The sequence below is a fragment of the Schistocerca gregaria genome, chromosome 5, assembly GCF_023897955.1.
Source record: "Schistocerca gregaria isolate iqSchGreg1 chromosome 5, iqSchGreg1.2, whole genome shotgun sequence".
Taxonomy (NCBI): Eukaryota; Metazoa; Arthropoda; class Insecta; order Orthoptera; family Acrididae; genus Schistocerca; species Schistocerca gregaria.
Window position 1 is genome coordinate 130,368,449 of NC_064924.1, and position 21,950 is coordinate 130,390,398.

Here is a 21,950-nt window from a genome sequence, read left to right on the forward strand (position 1 = left end):
GTCAATGGGTCCGCTGACTGTCTATCGGCTGGGCTGTCATCAGATTAACAATGGTTGGGCCGACAGCCTGTCTCACCTAAGTGAGTGTTATTGTTTGAATTCCAGGCCGAGCCTCAGAGCTCCTGAGCGCCCTTGGGTATACTGCCTTTTCTTGTTTGTTCTTGTTGTTTGTACTTGTATGGCTTCTAGCCGATTTTTTAGATTAAGGTTGTTTTGCCCTTAGGGCATCAGATGGTTTGTGGGCCTTCAGCCTCATTGAAGATATGTTTTACGTAAAGCCTTTGGCATTTTTAAAATTAATGTTATTGAGTCTTAAACGTTGGTCTTTCAGCCGATATTGAATTTAAGTTGTTTTGCTCTTAAAGTGTCAGATTATTTGGGCCTTCAGCCTAATTAAGGAACTGTTTTAAGATAAGGCTTTGCCTTTTTAATTTCTGATTTTGGTTGAGCTTTAATTTATTGGCTTTCATTCGTTTTTAAATTAACGTGGTCTTGCCCTTAAGACATGAGACTGTACAGCGCATTCAGCCATTAAGTAAGTTCCAAAACTAAAACTGTCATTTTTTTAAAAAAATCCTAGCTCTTGTAATGTTTGATTAAATAAAAGGTTGTATGTCCGAGTGTAACTGACAGCCGCCTATTTTGGCCCCTATCCACAACTTAAACTACCTGTCCTGTCCTGCGGGTTTGGCACCGCGTCCCACACTCTTCGTCAGACTGGGCTCTGTAGCAGTAATTTGTAGAGGAAATAGAGAAGATCCAAAGAAGAGCAGCGCGTTTCGTTACAGATTCATTTGCTAAAAACAAAAGCGTCACGGAGATGCTCAACTAGTTCTATTTGCAGATGCTACGAGAGGAGCATTCTGCATCACGGTGTGGTTTTCTGTTAAAATTGTGAAGTTGTGCTTCGTTAGAAGAGTCTGCCGATATATTTCTTCCTTCTGTAGATATATCGCGAAAAGACCAGGAAGGTACAATTATGGAGATTCGAGTTCTGACGAAGGCTTACGAACGATCGTTTTACCCGTGGACCATTCGCGACTGCAACAGCAAAAGGGGGGAGTGACAGGTTGCGAGTATAGATGTAGATGTACGTAGACTGCTAGCTGACAAAACAGTGGGAACAAGGTGAAGAGAGGAAAACTAGAACTGACATTGCACGTTGAACATTTAAAGAAACTAAACATTCGGTATGCTTTCGTGATCTTCAATTGAAGATCAGCTGGCGAACCTTATTTCTTATTGGGTTCTCACGCGCTCAATATTTATTGCCCAATATTGTGTAGTATTGCGCAATAATATTGACCGCCTGAGAGTGGTATTGACAGTTTACGCAATATATTGAAGGAGAGTGCACAGCTTTAAAAATATTGACGCTCGCTCAATATAAGGTACAGTGTAAGAGTGATATTTTACAATACACAGCAGTCCTTGGCAAGGCTTCGTCATTTTCGGACGTGTAAACAACTTAATACAGCGACGCCATATGAATATGAAAACATCAGGAAAGACAGACGAAAAGAATTATTTCTTGACGTGCATTCAGGGGAGCAGTTTCACTATACATTTAACGCTTATTCAGTAATTAGTCTTACCAGCATTTGACAGAAGTGTTTAACTAGCAAGGAAATAACACTACAACTGCTTATTTGTTCGATTCAGAAGCCTGAATTATTTATTGCAGAAATATATCGCTAGTAGGCAATGAAAATCTCGCACTCCATCCGTCCATGAAAACCTAGTAATTCCAATAATTAGTAACTCAATAAACAAAGTGAGATTTTAAAGTGCATCGATTTCTTTCATCTGTCAATAACGAGGCACCTATTATATAGTTACATATGTGGCAACCATTTTAATTCTTCTGTAAAATTTAATAAAATGCAATTACAACGTTTTCATTGCCTACCATCGGTATACGATCCTCAACTTTATGTATCTTATTCTTTTTTCAAGTTCATACATCGCTTCCAGTGTTGTCGACAGTGAAAACTGACAAGTATACTAACAGTATCATTTTGGTGTACATAACGAGTAACGAAGTTCCCCAGTTCGTTGAAAGATCCGTCGTTCATATCTAAAAAAAATCCTATAGTCATCTGACATCGCTGCAAGGTAGTATGACCGTGTGTAGAACACATTTCAAGTCTTTTTATCGCCCATCGCCGCTACCTTCTACTTTTCGTTTCGCAACACAAAGCGACTGCAATAGCAATAAATGCATGTTCGCTACGAATACAAGGGTTATAACTGACGTATACCTCGCATAAATGCTGCGCAGTAACATTACACCGTTCTTGTCTCGCACTTCAGCGCAGTACATTGACGCAGTATTATTGCGCAATAAATACGGAGCCTGGGCAATCAAAAACTCATCCACGGCAGGCTATAGGTATTTGAATGTGGATGTACCGCCGTATATTAGGAACCTCATTCGTTCATGTGGCCAACGACGACGCACTTCACTGTACAGACAGAAAACCTTCAAGTTGTAACTACCATCAAACACACAAAAGCCGCGTATTTTGACACATTTCAAGAAGCGAGAAGTACAATTTCATGCGACTTGTCGTTGAAGGAAATGCAGAAGGGAAACTTGGAAGTGGGCAGAGAAGAGTTCCCTGGTCACAATGTGGCCATCCTTAGACTGGCTGAGAAGACAGAATACTTCACAATGCTCAATACGGAGACGGCGCGCACTCAAAAAAGAGAAGGGTTGCCTTTCGACTTTCTCCTCTCCTGAGGTTTCGAGGACGGAGTCGCTTAGGTCAGACGGTGACAAACATAAACAGCTGCTCGTATCGTCCGGAGTTATTTTACTACATTTCGATTAACTTTCTAACGGCGGCAATGGACTCCGAGTTAACACCAAGCGTCGTATTCAACCGCATAATTACATAGGCCAGTTTCCATGTTGGGAAGATTCGGTCGCCGCTATTATAGCTTTAACTCTTAATGGCTTCGACATGACTGACTCAAGTTTCGTTACTCTCTACTGGCAACACTTTGCCCGGTGGTTCTCGATATCAAAACATTGCAGCAACAGAATGTGCAATTTTCGCCAGCACAAGCACTAACATTTAGACCGGTTTCCAGTGTTCTATTTATGCCCCTGACAAAACTCTACCACCTGGTGAGGAAGATGTATGAGACAGGCGAAATACCCCCACACTTCAAGAAGAATATAATAATTCCAATCCCAAACACAGCAGGTGTTGACAAATGTGAAAATTACCGAACTGTTTAATAAGTGACGGCTACAAAATACTAAAGCAAATTCTTTACAGACGAATGGAAAAACTGGTAGAAGCCGACCTCGGGGAAGATCAATTTGGATTCCGTAGAGACACTGGAACACGTGAGGCAATACTGACCCTACGACTTATCTTGGAAGATAGATTAAGCAAAGGTAAACATACGTTTCTAGCATTTGTAGACTTAGAGGAAGCTTTTGACAATGTTGACTGGAATACTCTCTTTCAAATTCTGAAGGTGGCAGGGGTAAAATACAGGGAGCGAAAGGCTATTTACAATTTGTACAGAAACTAGATGGCAGTTATTAGAGTCGAGGGACATAAAAGGGAAGCAGTGGTTGGGAAGGGAGTGAGACAGGGTTGTAGACTCTCCCCAATGTTATTCAATCTGTATATTGAGCAAGCAGTAAAGGAAACAAAAGCAAAATTTGGAGTAGATATTAAAATCCACGGAGAAGAAATAAAAACTTTGAGGTTCGCCAATGACATTGTAATTCTGTCAGAGACAGCAAAGGACTTGGAAGAGCAGTTGAACGGAATGGGGTGCGTCTTGAAAGGAGGGTATAAGATGAACATCAACAAAAGCAAAACAAGGATAATGGAATGTAGTCGAATTAAATCGGGTGATGCTGATGGAATTAGATTAGGAAATTAGACACTTAAAGTAGTAAAGGAGTTTTGCTATTTGAGGAGCAAAATAACTGACGGTGGTCGAAGTAGAGAGGATATAAAATGTAGACTGGCAATGACAAGGAAAGGGTTTCTGAAAAAGAGAAATTTGTTAACATCGAGTATAGATTTAAGTGTCAGGAAGTCGTTTCTGAAAGTATTTCTATGCAGTGTAGCCATGTGTGGAAGTGGAAAATGGACGATGAATAGTTTAGACAAGAAGAGAACAGAAGCTTTCGAAATGTGGTGCTACAGAAGAATGCTGAAGATTAGATGTGTACATCACATAACCAATGAGGAGGTATTGAATAGAATTGGGGATAAGAGGAGTTTGTGGCACAACTTGACTAGAAGAAGGGATCGGTTGGTAGGGCATGTTCTGAGGCATCAAAGGATCAACAATGTAGTATTGGAGGGCAGCGTGGAGAGTAAAAATCGTAGAGGAGACCAAGAGATGAATACACTAAGCAGTTCAGAAGGATGTAGGTTGCAGTAGGAAATGGGAGATGAAGCTTGCGCAGGATAGAGTAGCATGGAGAGCTGCATCAAACCAGTCTCTGGAGTGAAGTCCACAACAATAACATGAGGAAATGGAAGTTTATTGCTTTAATTTTGGACATCAGTGTATAACGGATTTAGAAAAAGTCAGACGTGAGAAACAACTGGCTCTTTATTCACGCAAAGTAATGAGTGCTTTTGTCAGAGAATCTCAAGTTAATTCCGTATTTCTGGATTCCTAAAAGGTTTTTGAAAAAAAAAATTGTGCCTATGATGTGAAGTTTCAATTGTGCGACTAATTACGTTTTTCCTGTCAGACAGGTCACAGTTCGTAGTAACTGACGAGAAATCACCTAGTGGAACAGAGTGATATCTGGCCTTCCCCACGGAAGTGTTAAACGCCTTCTGCTGTTCTCTCAATACATACAAACCATTTCGGGGACAATCGAAGTAGCCTTCTTTGTCTCTTTGCAGATGTGCTGTCATTGAGCGCTTCAGAATGATATCACAAGACCAAAACGAATTGTAGAATGATTCAGACATCTGCTTAGTGCGAAAGTCGCAGCTCGTGGTCTTGAGGTAGCGTTCTCGCTTCCCCCCCGCACCGGGTCCCGGGTTCGATTCGCGGCGAGGTCAGGGATTTTCGCTGCCTCGAGATGACTGCGTGGTGTTGTGCTGTCTTCATCATCATCATCATCATTCATCCCCATTACGGTCGGAGAAAGGCAATGTCAAACCACCTCCGCTGCGACCTTGCCTAGTCGACGGTGAGGGTCTCCCGCATCGTTCTCTACGCTCCTCGGAGTATGGAACCTAATCTTCATTAGTGCGAAAAACGGCAGTGACCTTAAACAACAAAAATATGCCAGGTGCGGGTTATGTACAAACTTAATTATGTACATGTTTCCAGGAATCGATGATATTGACGACATTTGCCTCTTATTGACATTGATACTGGCAAGATATCAGCCCCACGGATTCCAAGACTTTAGAGAATGTTTTAATTTCAAGTTTGAAGTCGGATAACAAATGGCAGAATACATATTTTTTTCGTGTGTTATAAATACAAATTAACACTTTCGGATCTTTCCCCTTACTCGTATTCTGAAACCTTACTTCTTGCCAAATTTCCTGATTCAAGATCAACGGAAAGTACCCTACAGGTCTTGTTTTTTGAACTTTCGAGTGTCAAAATATGCGACCTAAATGGCCGTATCGTTTGACTGAGGAGACTTACAAGCTTAAAATTTTCACATCGACAAGGAACTATAGACCTTAATGTATGACATAAATTTGAACTTGATCCTTCTAATCGTTCCTGAGAAACAGGGTTCTTACCACTCGGACGGACGAACGGTACCCTAAAAAGTGTACGAAGTGTGACGTACTACACACGAGTACTGAAAAGCATCCGTTAAATTTCGCTTACACGATAAAACAACAAAGTCGAAAGTAATCGTTTCGACGTAATACGTTTACAGCTATGAACGACTTCAACAATCGCATGGAAAATTATGTCCGGAAGACAAACCAAAGACAGGGTTTCTTTGGCGCAACACTTGGAAGGCTGCAAGAAACCTCCTGAAGAGACTGCCTACCGAACGCTTGTCCTTCCTCTTGCAGAGGATTGATGCGCACTATGGGATCCTCACTACAGAGGAATGACGGACGACACCGAGAAAGTTCAGAGAAGGCCAACTCGTTTTGTATTATCGTGAAACAGAGGAGAGATAATCACGGATATACTAGGCGAGTTTGGGGTAGCGGTCATTAAAGCAGATGCGTTTTTCGTAGCGGCGAGATCTTTTCACGAAGTTTCCATGTTCTCCTCCGAGTGCCTAAATATTTTGTTGATTCATATGGAAAAATGACCGTCGTAATAAAATAAATGGTATAGTTCGTACCGAAGGATTGCTGAACGTGGCTCCAAAAAACTTCTGCCTAAAACGTTAGTATAAACTGCAGAGCAATCTTGTAGATAGAAATGTACTTACAGCGTCGAGCTCAAAGTGTGCACTGCAATCCGTCGAAAACCCGACAACCAACCGTAAAATGAACTTCCATAATCTGGAAATTACAGGAGAACCGCAGATGGTGCGGGAGTCTTTGTACGGGCCACAGCGCACGTAGAACTGATTTACGATGACAAGGCGGACCAGTATCTCTGGCCTTGTAGAAACGGCCACGTCTCTCGCGCCTGCACTTCAATACCGGAATAGGCAAACGAGGAATGGACAGCGAATTGGTGCCTGTCAGTCTGGCATTGAGGATAATACCATGTTGCGATCCAACCTGTAATTGGAAATTCTCAGTAATTCGGGCGAACACGAAGTTGATGCCTACCCAGGTAAGAATGTGTGCCAATCACTCTTCAGATCCTTCCCACTTACGCGAGAGATATATCTCCGCTTATGTCAGGAGAAACGAGAACGATATTCAAACCAATTGCCGTTTTGCTGCACGTTTTTCGAGGACAGCAAAAATACTTACTCGTAATAATCTCGTGAAAATGAAATAGCACCTACAAACAAGTGCAATGGAAAGGCGTTTCATGTCCAGGTGTACAAAACCGTTGTGCCTCGTCGGTATAAATTCTGTCGTGTTACCAGTGTATATTGTTCCAGTGTATGTTCTCTACACCCGTATTTTGTTGGTATTCGTTTCTGGCCTTCTGGACTGCACCTTGCGAACGCACATTGGAAGCGTGTATTCGTCATCGCCATACTGGCGTATCACCCGGCGTGATGGTATGTGGTGTCATTGCTTACACGTCTCGGTCACCTCTTGTTCGCATTGACGGCACTTTGAACAGTGGACGTTACATTTCAGATGTGTTACGACCCGTGGCCCTACCCTTCATTCGATCCCTGCGAAACCCTACGTTTCAGCAGGACAATGCACGACAGCATGTTGCAGGTCCTGTACGGACCTCCCGGATAGAGAAAAAGTTCGACTGCTGCCCTGGCCAGCCCATTCTCCATATCTCTCACCAATTGAAAACTTCTGGTCAATGGTGACCGAGCAACTGGCTCGTCACAATACGCCAGTCGCTACTCTTGATGAACTGTGGTATCGTGCTGCATCTGTACCTGTACACGCCATCTAACCTGTGACTCAATGCCCAGGCTTATCAAGGCCGTTATTACGGCCAGAGGTGGTTGTTCTGAATACTGATTTCTCAGGGTCTATGCACCGAAATTGCGTGAAAATGTAATCACATGTGAGTTCTAGTGTAATATATTTGTCCAATGAATACCCGTGTATCATCTGTATTTCTTCTTGGTGTAGCAATTTTAATAGCCAGTAGTGTACTTATTAATATCTTTCCTTTTTTCGAAAGTTCAGTTTTATTTTGCAAAGAACTTACTTATGTTCTTTTGCTTCAGAAATCTCTAGCTTGGTGAAGCACATTTTCTACATACTGTGATCACAGCCAAAAATACTACCTGATGGACAACACCGACAAGAAGTCGGAAACACGTAGGCAACTACCGCGAACAGCCTGGGACATCAGCAATATTGGCCGGCCATACTATGATATTGCCACATATTGCAGCAATATTGATAGCAATACCGCTGCAGCCGCACATTGCCATAAAATATACCCTGCGTGAACGCAGTATTTCAATAGCAAACCTCTCGGTGATGCACAACGCGCCTCTTGTAGTGTCTGGCTCTGGACTTCGTTGAGAATCCCGTAAGGGTTTTGTACAGACTTGCACGATACCGTGACGAAGACGCTGAGTCAGTTGTATTGCAAGCCCAGGGCAACACTGGCTCATTCAGCTGTGCGGCGTGGCCGGCAGCTGTCAGTACATCCCTCCCCCCCTCCATGCCCCGCTTCCCCCACCACCGAACAACTAGACTCATCTTTAGGACAACTCACGCTCCGTGCTCGCAGAATGAGGTTCACGTGGCTGAATTGAGGACACCGCGGGAGAAAACACGAACCTGCACTGCCGAGCTGCCGGCAATTTGAACCCCGCCCATCCGGATTGTGGATTCTCCTCTGGCAGCGGATCTCACGTTAATCGAGTCTTTCATGTCCTGCCTTCTAACGAGCCGTGACATGGAATTTAGTTACTTACACGTTGCACACACATTTTAGACTTATAGAAGCGAGTTTGAAAAACACAAAAGGTAGATTACGCGTGGCGAAATTGGAGTCAGAAGAAATCGTAATAAAGAACGGACTTAAGCAGGGAGATGTCCTGTCTCCGCTACTTTATAATTTAGTCCTATAATATATTGTACGAATGGCAGCAGATAATTCAGAGGGTGTGGAGTTAAATGGAAATATTAAGATATTAGGGAATGCAGATGATCTAAACATCATTAGCGATAGGAAAGAATCTGTGACAGCAAATACGAATGCGTTAATCAGGGCTAGTAAAGATGTAGGTCTAAAGATACGTGAAGAGAAAACTAAATACCTGGTTACTACTAGAATGCCAACAGCAGTAGATCAGGAAATGTTAAGAGCTGGAGGCATGCAGTTTGAAAGAGTGAACACATTTAAGTATCTTGGCTTGGACATCACTTCGAGAAATGAGATTGAATCCGAACTGAAGAAGAGATTACGGGCGGGTATTGCGTGCTACTTCTCACTGAACAGATTACTTTCATCACGGATATTGTCTAGGAATTTAAAGATTAGAATATACGAAACTATTATTCTACCAGTTATGCTGTGTGGGTGAGAGACTTGGTCTTTCACTGTGCAAAATGAAAAGCCGTTTAGAGTATTTGAAAACAAAATTTTGAGGAAAATTTTCGGAGCAAAAAGGGATGACATTAGCGGAGAGTGGTGAAAACAGCATATCGAAGAGGTTCACGAACTCTATTCAAGCCCTGACATAATCAGTATTATTAAATCACGTAGGCTGCAATGGGCGGGTCACGTAGCTCGAATGGATGAGGGCAGGGCGAAGTACTAGTAGGGCACTTAGAGAGGAAACGTCCTGTGGGGAGACCGAGGCGTAGGTGGGAGGACAATGTGAAGGCTGATTTGAGGAGCCTAGGTATTGAAGGGGAATGGAAGGAAATAGCCCAAGACAGGGACAGATGGCGAAAATACGTTGCTGCGGTAATGGACTCTAGAGTCCGGTATGACCTGTGAGTGACGTTTCACGAAACAGCTCAACGGTTTTCTTCTTTTTTATTACGAAATGATGGGGGTCTCCGTTTACAAGATATGTATACATGATTTATTGATGTGGGTGGCTACATGCTGCCCATTTACGTTCATTATGGGCACACTCTTCTAACTTTTCTGAACATATACTTCTATGTCCTACTCAAGAAACTACCCTTACAATTATTTTGTTTTCTTATTTAAAGGCGACCGGGATACCAATTCGGTTCTACACAGAGTACGCGAAAGAACTTGCCCCCTTTCTAACAGCCGTGTACCGCAAGTCTCTGGAGGAACGGAAGGTTCCAAATGATTGGAAAAGGGCACAGGTAGTCCCAATCTTCAAGAAGGGTCGTCGAGCAGATGCGCAAAACTATAGGCCTATATCTCTGACGTCGATCTGTTGTAGAATTATAGAACTTGTTTTTTGCTCGCGTATCCTATCATTTCTGGAAACCCAGAATCTACTCTGCAGGAATCAACATGGAATCCGGAAACAGCGATCGTGTGAGACCCAACTCGCTTTATTTGTTCATGAGACCCAGAAAATATTAGACACACACTCCCAGGTAGATGCAATTTTCCTTGACTTCCGGAAGGCGTTCGATACAGTTCCGCACTGTCGCCTGATAAAGTAAGAGCCTACGGAATATCAGACCAGCTGTGTGGCTGGATTGAAGAGTTCTTAGCAAACAGAACACAGCATGTTGTTCTCAATGGAGAGACGTCTACAGACGTTAAAGTAACCTCTGGCGTGCCACTGGGGAGTGGTATGGGACCATTGCTTTTCACAATATATATAAATGACCTAGTAGATAGTGTCGGAAGTTCCATGCGGCTTTTCGCGGATGATGCTGTAGTATACAGAGAAGTTGCAGCATTAGAAAATTGCAGCGAAATGCAGGAAGATCTGCAGCGAATAGGCACTTGGTGCAGGGAGTGGCAACTGACCCTTAACATAGACAAATCTAATGTATTGCGAATACATATAAAGAAGGATCCTTATTGTATGATTATATGATAGCGGAACAAACACTGGTAGTAGTTTCTTCTGTAAAGTATCTGGGAGTATGCGTACGGAACGATTTGAAATGGAATGATCGTATAAAATTAATTGTTGGTAAGGCAGGTACCAGATTGAGATTCATTGGGAGAGTCCTTAGAAAATGTAGTCCATCAACAAAGGAGGCGGCTTACAAAACACTCGTTCGACCTACACTTGAGTATTGCTCATCAGTGTGGGATCCGTACCAGGTCGGGTTGACAGACGAGGTAGAGACGATCCAAAGAAGATCGGCGCGTTTCGTCACAGGTTTATTTGGTAAGCGTGATAGCGTTACGGAGATGTTTAGGAAACTCAAGTGGCAGACTCTGCAAGAGAGGCGCTCTGCATCGCGGTGTAGCTCGCTATCCAGGTTTCGAGAGGGTGCGTTTCTGGATGAGGTATCGAATATACTGCTTCCTCCTACTTATACCTCCTGAGGAGATCACGAATGTAAAATTAGAGAGACTCGAACGCGCACGGAGGCTTCAGACATTCGTTCTTCCCGCGAAACATACGCGACTGGAACAGGAAAGGGAGGTAATGACAGTGGCAAGTAAAGTGCCCTCCGCCACACACCGTTGGGTGGCTTGCGGAGAATAAATGTAGATGTAGACCGGCTTTTAAATAAAAATTTGTCTATGAAATACAAGAAGCTGTCCAGAAGATATGATTTAAAGAAAAGGTTTAAAAAATTGTTTTACTACCTGTCACACGTTTTGTCTGAATGACCAAATGATCGAAAGTTTTTGTTGATGCATACTGAACTACTTTCGAGCCACTGAGAGCTCACATAATTAGTAAAAACGTTTTCTTTCCTGCTAGTGTTCCAGGTATGAACGTCGGTATTCTTCTCAAATTCTACTGAATTATTTACGACGAATGTCATCTGCGAATACATATCCTCTACACATATTGGGAATTACAGTCTCCTGCCGCGTTTTTCTATTCAGGGATTTGATACGTTTTTTACTAACGGGAAGGATTGTGTATATCGCTACGTCTTGTAGAAAAATGAACACACTTGTGAAGTTCGACTAAAATCTACATCTACATCCATACTCCGCAAGCCACCTGACGGTGTGTGGCGGAAGGTACCCTGAGTACCTCTATCGGTTCTCCCTTCTATTCCAGTCTCGTATTGAACGTGGAAAGAAGGATTGTCGGTATGCTTCTGTGTGGGCTCTAATCTCTCTGATTTTATCCTCATGGTCTCTTCGCGAGATATACGTAGGAGGGAGCAATATACTGCTTGGCTCTTCGGTGAAGGTATGTTCTCGAAACTTTAACAAAAGCCCGTACCGAGCTACTGAGCATCTCTCCTGCAGAGTCTTCCACTGGAGTTTATCTATCATCTCCGTAACGCTTTCGCAATTATTAAATGATCCTGTAACGAAGCGCGCTGCTCTCCGTTGGATCTTCTCTATCTCTTCTATCAACCCTACCTGGTGCGGATCCCACACTGCTGAGCAGTATTCAAGCATTGGGCGAACAAGCGTACTGTAACCTACTTCCTTTGTTGTCGGATTGCATTTCCTTAGGATTCTTCCAATGAATCTCAGTCTGGCATCTGCTTTACCGACGATCAACTTTATATGATCATTCCATTTTAAATCACTCCTAATTCGTACTCCCAGATAATTTATGGAATTAACTGCTTCCAGTTGCTGACCTGCTATTTTGTAGCTAAATGATAAGGGACCTATCTTTCTATGTATTCGCATCACATTACACTTGTCTACATTGAGATTCAATTGCCATTCCGTGCAACATGCGTCAATTCGCTGCAGATCCTCCTGCATTTCAGTACAATTTTCCATTGTTGCAACCTCTCGATACACAACAGCATCATCTGCAAAAAGCCTCAGTGAACTTCCGATGTCATCCACAAGGTCATTTATGTATATTGTGAACAGCAACGGTCCTATGACACTCCCCTGCGGCACACCTGAAATCACTCTTACTTCGGAAGACTTCTCTCCATTGAGAATGACATGCTGCGTTCTGTTATCTAGGAACTCCTCAATCCAATCACACAATTGATCTGATAGTCCGTATGCTCTTACTTTGTTCATTAAACGTCTGTGGGGAACTGTGTCAAACGCCTTGCGGAAGTCAAGAAACACGGCATCTACCTGTGAACCCGTGTCTAAGGCCCTCTGAGTCTCGTCGACGAATAGCGCGAGCTGGGTTTCACACGACCGTCTTTTTCGAAACCCATGCTGATTCCTACAGAGTACATTTCTAGTCTCCAGAAAAGTCATTATACTCGAACATAATACGTGTTCTAATATTCTACAACTGATCGACGTTAGACATATAGGTCTATAGTTCTGCACATCTGTTCGACGTCCATTCTTGAAAACGGGGATGACCTGTGCCGTTTTCCAATCCTTTGGAACGCTTCGCTCTTCTAGAGACCTACGGTACACCGCTGCAAGAAGGGGGGCAAGTTCCTTCGCGTACTCTGTGTTAAATCGAACTGGTATACCATCAGGTCCAGCGGCCTTTCTTCTTTTGAGTGATTTTAATTGTTTCTCTATCCCTCTGTCGCCTATTTCGATATCTACAATTTTGTCATCTGTGCGACAATCTAGAGAAGGGACTACAGTGCAGTCTTCCTCTGTGAAACAGCTTTGGAAGAAGACATTTAGTACTTAGGCCTTTAGTCTGTCATCGTCTGTTTCAGTACCATTTTGGTCACAGTGTCTGGACATTTTGTTTTGATCCACCTACCGCTTTGACACAAGACCAAAATTTCTTAGGATTTTCTGCCAAGTCAATACACAGAACTTTACTTTCGAATTCATTGAACGCCTCTCGCATAGCCCTCCTCACACTAAATTTCGCTTCGCGTAATTTTTGTTTGTCTGCAAGGCTTTGGCTATGTTTATGTTTGCTGTGAGGTTCCCTTTGCTTCCGCAGCAGTTTTCTAACTCGGTTGTTGTACCACGGTGACTCTTTCCCATCTCTTACGATATTGCTTGGCACATACTCATCTAACGCATATTGTTCGATGGTTTTGAACTTTGTCCACTGATCCTCAACACTATCTGTACTTGAGACAAAACTTTTGTGTTGAGCCGTCAGGTAAACTGAAATCTCCTTTTTGTCACTTTTTCTAAACAGAAAAATCTTCCTACCCTTTTTAATATTTCTATTTACGGCTGAAATCATCGATGCAGTAACCGCATTATGATCGCTGATTCCCTGTTCTGCATTAACTGATTCAAATAGTTCGGGTCTGTTTGTCACCAGAAGGTCTAATATGTTATCGCCACGAGTCGGTTTTCTGTTTAACTGCTCAAGGTAGTTTTCAGATAAAGCACTTAAAAATATTTCACTGGATTCTTTGTCCCTGCCACCCGTTATGAACGTTTGAGTCTCCCAGTCTATATCCGGCAAATTAAAATCTCCACCCAGAACTGTAACATGGTGGGGAAATCTGTTGCTATTCCAACATATACCCACGTTCAGGAGGGAGGGAGGGAGGGAGAGAGGGAGAGAAAAGGACGAAGAGAGAGAGAGAGAGAGAGAGAGAGAGAGAGAGAGAGAGAGAGAGAGAAAAGGACGAAGATCTTGAAGGAATAGAGAGAGAGAGACTTTCCTATACATAGGACATGTACATTAGTAAGTTCTGCAGAAAAAGGTAATAAATTAGTGAGATTTGAGCAGACGTGCAAGCGCGCCTCGCAGACATACGCGCGAACCGTACCGTCAAATCAGTGAGGTTGGGAGAAAGTGCATTATTGGCATGAGAGAATGTGATGCATCTATCCGGGAAATTGCTGCTCGTGTGGGATGCAGTGACTGCACTCGCACTTTCCTGTGAATATGAACGTCCTATCAATAGTCCTTCAAGGTGTCTTTTTTTTCTGAACACGTGTGTGCATCGATGATGTCGGCAACATCACTGAAGACGATCCAGTTTGGCTTATCAGTAGTTAGAGGCACCGTTGGACATAACGCAGACTGCAGTACACAGCACGAACATTTTAGCTGTGAACAGGACCTGTTCTCCCACGGATTTCCCGTAGTTTTACGGAATCTCAAAAATGGGCTCGTCTCAGCTGACGGAAGGTATTGCTTAAAATATCGACCTAGGAACTGCAAAATCCGTATACAACATGTAACGGCATACCAAACTTTGATATGTTCCCACTAACTGAAAATTGAGCACGGGTCAATTGTTTGTAACCTCAAAGATAAATCAAAACCAACAAAGGTGGTTCGTTCGCGAAGTTCTTCCAACAAAATGATCGCTGGTTTCTTTCGACACAGGTACCATAATTACGGCCACTGCTGTGTGTAAGCAATCCAAGTACGGTTAAAGCTGAATGGTACAGAACAGTTTTTTTGCAACAAGTCATCAATGCAGGAAAAACAACCGATATGTCGCATCATTCTTCCTAATGATAATGCCAGCCGTCACACGGTGAAAGCAATTGATTATTCGCTATACAAAGTGGTCAGTTTAATGTCTCGTTGTCCGTGTTCACCTGATTTACCTCCTAACGACCTGTTCTGTTACCTTATCAAAACAAAAAATCCGTAGACTGTAATTTTCATCTACTGAAGAAGCTGTTGCTTGCTTCCAAAACCATGTTTTCGAGGTACTGTACCAACATCAGATTGGAAAAGAAGTGTTTCTGGAAGTGGTTCGAACGTATTCAAAAGAGTATTAATTTCAAAGACGGAAAGTTTGCACAACAATGTAATGATTTTTACGTAAGAAATATAGCTCTCTCATTGCTTCTGAAATATGGTAAATGACTGTACGCGTAGTAATTGGGAAGGTGGGAAAAATGGCCATTGCATATTTTTTAGCCTGTAAAATGCTGATACGTGGCGAGTAATCATCAGACTAGTTCTGATACACGCCATCACTGTTGTCAGTGAGTCTGACAGAGAAAAGCTTATTCCATTACGTCTTAGAATTCAATTTGGTGATTTTCAATTGTTGGATACGACGTAATTCATTTACGTTATTCTTGTTAACTAACTTACACACAGAGCAATACTTTTTTTTACAATATCAATGTTTGAACAACATCCTTTTACCTACAAATGCAGTTGCTTGTTGTTTCTTTTGGTCTGATAGTTTCATCTATGAACCACTAATGCCTTTATGGAGTCCGATCGACAAAAATTGCCATACTGGCCGGCCGTTGTTGCAGAGCGGTTCTATTCGCTTCAGTCTGGAACCACGCTGCTGCTACGATCGCAGGTTCGAATCCTGCCTCGTGCATAGATGTGTGTGATGTCCTTAGGTTGGTTAGGTTTAAGTAGTTCTAAGTCTAGGGGACTGATGACCTCAGATGTTAAGTCCCATAGTGCTGAGAACCTTTTTTTTGCCACACTAATCGTCGGATAAGGTGACAAAAGTCTTCACGCTAATAAGAATTAGTTACTTCCATTGTTATTGTTGTTGTTCTCTTCTGTCCAGAGACTGGTTTGATGCAGCTCTCCATGCCACTCTATCCTGTGCAAGCTTATACCACCTATAAAACTGATTTCTGAACATTTTCAAATGCAAAGCTATTATTCCATCGTTCTAACCCTTTGTGAGGATATGACTTAATTTAAATTATTTAAAACCGTCTCTGTTCTGTTATACTTAGCCTAATACAAAAATCCGATTGAAAACGGTCAACTGCAGCCTGTTGGTATTGTTTCGGATACTAAGGAGTCAAGACACCTAGAAAATATGTCTGAAAATCAGAAAACCTGTTACCATGCCTGTGGCCACACTGCTCTCTTAGGGAAACGTGGACATTTATGTACGCTTTCGGAAAAATGCATTTTGTTCGAATGTATTTTCTTTTTCACTTAAAATTATTTGATGTGATATATTACAATGTAATGATTTTTAGCTAAAAATGAGCCAGCTGTAAGCTTCGATCTATAATCGCGGTTGAGTGAAAATTCAGTTTCCCTTAGAGTGACTATTTTAACCGACCTGCCACGCGGGGTAGCGGAGCGGTCTCAGGCGTCTTGTCACGGTCCACGCGGCTCCCTGTGTGTGTGTGTGTGTGTGTGTGTGTGTGTGTGTGTCGTCCTTAGTTAAAGTTAGATTCAACAGCGTGTAAGTTTAGGGACCGATGACCTCAGCAGTCTGATCCTATAAGACCTTCCCACAAATTTGAAAATTTTGGAAAATCACCCGACCTTCCACTACACTTGTCATAAGCGTGTTCGTGTCATACTCAACTCGCGAGGTGACTTTCTATAACGTATACCACGAGGTGGGGTGTCTCGGGACCCCTATGTTTCAAGGCAAAAATCATCTGAAATTTTTAATTTATGCTGTATAACATTTATTTTTACAATTATCTAAGTGTTGTTTAAATGTTTTTAGTTTATTTTCTTGCACTAAACAAAATCTGCAGTATTTTGCTATTTACCACACAAAAGCACATAATTTTGTGTGGTTCTTATAAATAGTACACACAAATAGACTGTTCGAGTACTGAATTCTACATTCTGAATAATTTTAGAATCTTTGTAGCAAATAAATTTCCAAATACAAGTAAATTCCAGGGTTTAATGTGCGCATAAAAGTTCCACCCGATAGATACAAAAAGAAAGTGTACAAATCGATATTCATTGCTGGGAGCTACATTTTTATCGCCACTCAGAACACATTGGATTTTATGAGGACTGTGCGACTGGTCCCGTCGGAGGTGTGTGTGTTTGTCCTTAGGATAATTTAGGTTAAGTAGTGTGTAAGCTTAAGGACTGATGACCTTAGCAGTTAAGTCCCGTAAGAATTCACACACAATTGAACAAACTGATTTTATGAGGCACTTTAAGCATTTCATTGAAAAACAGACAGATCCCCAACTGTACTGAAGGTCTTCCTCTGAATGATACTCTTGTTAGATAGCAGAATTGTGACCACTGGCTAATGTAAAATCGTCGTCTGTTTCCTTTCTTGATCTATACCACTGTCACCTTCCTCGATAGACTGACTAACATTTTCATAAAACTCGGCAAAGCTGAAAAATGACACATTCGTGCCAACACATTTTGATCTATACGGTACCGTATTGAAGAAAACAGGTACGTAGTTCACGAGGCGCGGTCTAGGACACTCCAACACCTATCAACAATACGTGCCAACAATAAAGACAGAAGACGATGACCGCCCCTTGTAGCTCAATGGTCAGTGCGACGGAATGTCATACCTAACGGCCCGGGTTCGATTCCCGGCTGGGTCGGAGATTTTCTCCGCTCAGGGACTGGGTGTTGTGTTGCACTTATCAACATCATCATTTCATTCACATCGAGACGCAAGTCGCCGAAGTGGCGTCAGATCGAAAGACTTGCACCAGGCGAACGGTCTACCCGACGGGATGTCCTATCCATACTGCATTTCCACAGAAGATGATAATGCAACCGACAACAAAACGTGGTACGCTTGGCAATTTAAGGAGGGTAGCGGGAATATAGAAGCATTCCACCACACTTGGCCTTGGAGAGCGGCCTCGAAAATTTTCGCGCGGTCTGAGAGACCACACCTAGTGAGATGGGGATAGGACTCACAAATTGATATTTTTTTAACTGCACAACTTGTGGATGGCTTTTTCGCGTTGAAACTCAAAGCTAGTAAAACAGTGAAAGCTTTCTCAGACATAATGATAGAATGCGACGTTAGGTTGGCATCGAGGTTGCTGTTCCCGCGGAGAGAGTTTAAACGGAAAGCTTGCTCACCGCACACCGCAGCAGTCTTTTGTTCTCTTTAAATGACGTTTTGTTCCTTAAGAAAGGAACATTAATTGACGTGACGGTACCACTATATCCATGGCTGAATCCCCGCGTCCGTGGTTTCTTCAAAAGGAATGACTATCGTTTTCTTTTCCCTCGAACTTTTCTTTCCCCTTGTCTTCCACTGTAATCTATCGCAATAAGTTTTCTTCGTTTGCGCGCCAAGGCCGTTTGCACGACTGCGCATTGATGCTCGACCCTCAGATAGCCGGTTTGAATCCTGGTGGTGGAAGAAATTTTCATCACTAGTATTTTGCCAGTTACGGGAGGAGATTTAGTGACGTAATATTCCTCATCACCAGATATTGAGATAATAGGGTAGGTTAAATTCCTATCCTCTGCCCAGTGTTTCATGGAATGAAGGCATGTAACATTGTTTATGGAGATACGTTGAAAGTACGGGGACGCTAAAGCTCGGCGGTCCCTTGGTGCCATTCGAGAGGTGTCATCGTACACCACAGTCGTGTCACAAATTATACAGGGTGGGGCACGAGAAACGACCCCTAGCACTAGAATGTTCACTGTCGCCCGTCAATTGTCATCTGTTGTATCGAAGCTGTTGCGACTACGTTTTGTATTGTCAGTACGGAAGTAGTTGTACCTTGCGTACGACCCTGAAGTTATTATCTCAGCAAGAGGTATGGTTTTCAAGAACGAATCGCAACTGTGAAGTCGTACGTGTATATCAACTCATTTATGTACACACTGGAAATTTTTGCGAAGACGTTCCCTGGCGTTTCCATACCAGAAAGAGCAGTTTACAGGATTTTGTGACGAAGAGGCGTACTATAGCGTCAGATACAAACGGAGAAAAGAATCGAGTCCGTTCGTTACTAAATCTCCTGTGATCGCCAGTATTCGAGCACGAAACAATGGTCCAGGCTCCACAGAAATTGGCTTAGGCCTTGACAACGTGTTCTACACCGTACTTGGATGATGCCCAACAAAATCACATGGGTCCAAGAACTGAAGGAGGAAGATAAGACAAAACGTGTGAATTACTGTATATGGCTGTTTCAAACCGCTGGATTAGCTGCTGTATATCGTGAATGATGAAGTCTGGCTCCACCTGTCAGGACACGTGAACCCCCAGAACACCAGATACTGGTCAATAAACAATACCTCTAAGATTAATGAGCAACCTCGTCACTGAGGAAAAAGTCGGAGTGTGGTGTGCCGTGTCAGGGAGTCGGGCGGTGGGTCCCACATTTCTTGAACCAACAGTAAACGATGTTGTGTATATGCGAATCTTCGGCGAATTTCAGGCACAGTTGATCCCCCTTGAACGAACTTAAGCAGTCTTTCAACAGGATGGGTCGACCTGTCACACTACACGCGAGTCAGTCACACGAATTCATAAAAGAATCACAGAAGGAAGGACCGTCAGCACATTATAGTTCCCGCCGCATTCTCCGGACCTAAGCACTTGTCACTTTCATCTGTGGGGCAGCCTAAAAGTGTACGCACATAACGCAGTAATGTTCGAATACTTGAAGGACAATGTTCGTAATGAGATTTTGAGCACTGATGAGGCACAGTTGGCCATAATATATATCAACATGTCAGGGCGCTCGCCAAAGTGCACCTTAGTTACAAGGAGGTTATCATCAGCACCTACTGTAATGTAAAAGATCTGACCAGGTTAGTAAACATAGATCTCTACATCAGCTTATCTGTATTTCTTAATTATTTAATTATTACATGTTTTGTCTATTCCTTGTTGTGCCTGCTCGTTCCGATCAACAATTCATGTGTAACTGGCGAGCAGTCTGTACTCAGGACCAATTTGTCATGCGCCACCTTGTACAGACTCAGTAAATGATGATGATGATTGGATTGTGGGGCGCTCAACTGCGCGGTTATCAGCGCCCGTACAAATTCCCAATCTTTACTCAGTCCAATCTTGCCACTTGCATGAATGATGATGAAATGATGAGGACAACACAAACACCCAGTCATCTCGAGGCAGGTGAAAATCCTTGACCCCGCCGGGAATCGAACCCGGGACCCCGTGCTCGGGAAGCGATCACTGCGGACAGATTCAGTAAAGTCACTTACAATCGACAGATGCACTTCCGATTCACTTCTCACGAACTCACTTGAGCAAAGGGGCCATTGTCAGAGGAGGAAGGAAAGACTCTTCCGATTAGGCGGCTGAACGAAACTTTCGTGGTTTCTTAGCCATATTTTTCCATGTAAAGGAAGATTCTTTTCGTCAGTAACAAGGCAAACGTTATACTACACTGTACAAGTACTTCTCGCATTTATACACTTGACACCGACACACACCTGACACTTATATAGCAGATCGGAGGACAACAATGTGGTACTCCCATCAGCCCTCTGCGCTAATTTCCTAAACATGGATTTCACTAACACTGTGTATGTCCTTCTTGCCTTCGGGAAATATAACTGGCGACAATTTGTGGCAGCGTCTCATATTCCAAGTGTTACTAATTTCCGGGCACGCACCTCAAAAGTGCTGCATTTCATTACGGTGCGCCATTGGTAGCTTGTATTTGTATGGTTGTTAGGCCGTGTCATTTTCAGTGACAATATAACCTACTAGCTTATTTAAGCTGAAGGCTTCACCCAATTGCATGCCTATTCTGATGGACAACACTGACGTTTCGAGAGTTACATCTCCTTCAGCTTTTCACATGCTTCCAGCCGCACAGAATAGTTGTCGTCTAAATCGGTGAAAAGACTGTCGTTTCACTTTACATTTCACGGAAATCATCTCAGTTGTTTGACAGACATATGTTATAAACGGTTACCACAGCTTTCTGTTACATTCTGGAATTGTGTCTTGAGAAATGGAGGGAATCGTCACTTTTCTAACAGACGCCTCCTTGCGCAGCAAACATTACTGCGGAGAAGAGCGCGCGAACAGCAGCATTCCGAGAGGACAGTTTCTCTAGCACTCGTGGCATAGGGCGTCGAGCAAACTTCTCGCATTCTCCGACGTGGGCGCATTCGAACTGTACTTACAGCAGTGCCTCCACCCACGAGTTCAGTTGGGCCGCTGCTGCTCCTCCAGGAATTCCTGAGCGCCGGCGACGCCGATGTAAACAACACAAATACGACGCGGCACTCGCGTGAGCAGTTCGACTGGCGACCGCAGCGTGGCGCGCACGGTAAGAAACTGGCGGAATTCGCTCCCGCGACGCGGGCGTGGAGCCACAGCGCGCATGCGCGGCCGCCCTCCCTTCCCCCCACCTCCTCCCACCCAACCCCACTCCAGCAGCCAAACACTACAACCGGACTGGGTTCCGGCTCTGTTGCCGCGTCCTCTACTCCAGGGAGCGATGCTGAGGCGGGACCAATTGTAACGGGAAGACCAGTTTCAGCCGGTCTCGAACGGTTGTGCAATCAGCCGAGGTTCAGGAAGTTCAGTAGGCACTATTCTTACTGTAGTCTTACATCGTACCAGATACAGCTGCTTACCGTAACATGTAGTCGCAACATCCCATAAAAAAGGTCTCGAACTTCAAACAACGGAATGTCAAAAAGTTCACACAGCCCGTGAATGGAGAGGAGCGAAATAGAACGGAGCAGCACCGAAGGCAAGGGTCCCAGGGGCAAT

At 43.3% G+C, this 21,950-nt stretch overlaps 1 protein-coding gene across 2 annotated transcripts in view; it reads right to left on the minus strand.

Annotated features, from left to right (window-relative positions):
* The window catches only part of LOC126271939 (uncharacterized), an 891,928-nt gene extending 870,438 nt beyond the window's left edge, over positions 1-21,490 (minus strand). For both annotated transcript variants that reach the window (XM_049974360.1, XM_049974359.1), the window contains exon 1: positions 21,356-21,490. The gene's annotated coding sequence lies outside the window, so the exon portion shown is untranslated. The remainder of the gene's footprint in view (positions 1-21,355) is intronic.
* Between the last annotated feature and the right edge of the window lie 460 nt (positions 21,491-21,950).